Source organism: Triticum dicoccoides, chromosome 2A (assembly GCF_002162155.2).
Source record: "Triticum dicoccoides isolate Atlit2015 ecotype Zavitan chromosome 2A, WEW_v2.0, whole genome shotgun sequence".
Lineage (NCBI taxonomy): Eukaryota > Viridiplantae > Streptophyta > Magnoliopsida > Poales > Poaceae > Triticum > Triticum dicoccoides.
In genome coordinates, this window is record NC_041382.1 from 46,160,275 (window position 1) to 46,162,805 (window position 2,531).

Sequence of the window (2,531 nt, forward strand, 5' to 3'; positions counted from 1 at the left end):
TTCGCGAGAGTCACGGTTTTGCTTTCACGAGAGGCACGGTTGTGCTTTCGTGAGAGTCACGGATGTGCCTCTGAGAAAGAGAAAAAAATACGTGTTTTTTGTTTTTTTTTCTTTCACGAGAGTCACGGTTGTGCTTTCGCGAGAGTCACGGTTGTGCCTCTCGGAAACGAAAAAAACACGTTTTCTGTTTTTTTTCCTTCCACGAGAGTCACGGCTTTGCTTCCACAAGAGGCACGGGTGTGATTTCGCGAGAGGCATGGGCGTGCCTCTTTCGGAAAAGGAAAAAAACCGTGCTCCCGGTTCGGTCTTTTCGTCCGGTTTTTTTCATGAAAAAAAAGTTCGTCAAAACCTATCAACATGGGATCTAGTTTTGAAGGTCTCGACGCGAGGAATCCAATGATGAAAACGGTTCAAGATTTGGACGCATGGTTTAAAAGATAAAATGTTTTGAATAAACGGATCTATGAAAAAGGAAAAACTCCCAGGTTGCGACAAGTGGCGCGCTGCGTCACTTGTCGCAATCTGGGAAAGTGGAATGTTCTTCGCAACGAGTACTCCTTAATTAGTGATTTCGGAGAAGCGATGACACCGAACAGATCGGTAGCTCCGGGATCGATCGTGAGAAGCTGGAGTGGGATTCCTGGAGTTGGAGTTGAGGATTTATCGGCCACGGAGGGTTACCGAACACGCCCGAAGAGTGGCAAGATGATGCGATGACTACATTATAAGTCAATAAAAAACAATATTTTGTGCGAAAATCTGCATTAGGTGATTAGGCGATGATGGGGCGGCTAAAAAACTGGATTTTTTTTTGTCACAGAGTGCTCTCCGCTTGCGCATTCAGTTTCAGTTGTCAGTTCTAACAATTTCAAGTGTGATGGTATAAGGACACGGATACATTTCTGTGAGAGGTCATGATCGATGAAACAGTGCTAGTTAGGCTCATGTCAAAGAATGGTGAGACCGCCTGGTCAATGGTTAAGAAAAAACAGTGATTTGTTAATTCAAAATTGTGAAGCCTCGGCATTCACTTTCTGCAGCAATTTGAATATACTAGCGAGCCTCCATTCAAACTTGTACTACCAGCTCCAGCATATCTAATGTAGTACCGAGTCTCCGTTCAATATTTCCTTCATTTCTTTTGACAAGACAAAATTAGTACACTTTGATTACCTACATGAGTACGTTTAAATTTGATTGTTTATTTTTAATACTTAATTCACTTCTCAACCCCATCATTTAGCATTTTTTATAAGGATTGCCCACTTCACCAAAATTGTTCCTTTTTATCCTCATCCCATTTTAACCAATCTTGTGCTATGATTTACCTTTCAAATTTTATAACCATTCCGCCAAAGTGGTCTCACATGTCAGGGTCCATGAAAGATTGGTAGGTAGGCTCATTCTAAACAATCTGAATTTGTTAGTTAACTGAAAAGCCTCGGAAATCACTCTTAGGGTCTGTATTCTATATTCGAATTTGTACTACTACTAGCTCCAGCATATCGAATATACTACTGAGTTTTCTTAGGGTCTGTATCCTGTTCAGGAACGAGACAACGAAGGATCCCTAAAGATGAAATAAAGTTCCCCCCGCCTAGCCCCCGTCCTGATGATGTGTCTTGCATCATCGGTGGGCGTGTGGAGGTGTGTCTTCGGCGGATATGTCATTGGTGGATTTGCTCGGATCTGGTCGTAGTTCTTCTACGTACGTGTGTTTTCAGGTTGAATCCTTCCGATCTACGCTACTCTTCATTGCCGGCGGTTGTTGTTCTGTTGCGCTGGTCCTATGGGGTCTTAGCACGACGACTTCCCGACTGTTTACTACAACATATTTTGTCCGACTCCGATGAGGGAGGGGTGATGATGGCAGCGCGCCTTCGGTTTGTTTCAGTGCTTGTAGTCGTCGCTAGATGGTATAAGGATCTGGATGTATTTTTATTACCTCTGGTGTTTGTTATACTGCTATGATTGAAAATGAATAGATCAAAAGTTTTCTTGCAAAAAAAGAGAATATACTACTCAGTCTCCGCTCAACAATGACAAACTGCTTGGTGTGCCGCTAGCAATTATTTCCTTCATTTATCTTAATAAGACGCAAGCAACACTTTCAGTATCTCTGAACTACATGGGAATGGTGACGCTAGGATGGTGCTTCGAGGCAACGCCGACCAAATCTTTTTTTCATCCTGCCATCCCTTCTTTACATGTGATAACACACTTGTGGCTGAGCTGAAAGCTTGTCGAGAGGGATTGCAATTTGCACTAGAGTGGACTTCTTACCGTGCACTATGGGAACAGAGTGCATGGAAGCGACGATTAACCAGGAGACTATCAATAGGACCCGTGATGCCTGCCTTATTCAGGAAGACGATTAACCAGGAGACCCGTGATGCTTGCCTTATTCAGAAGATTAAGACGTTGCTTAAGAGGAATGCTACATCTACGGACAATTACATAACGTTTACGGGCTGATGTTAATCTGGCAGATTTTAATTAGATTAAGGTGGAGGGAAGGGCCCCACCCTGGT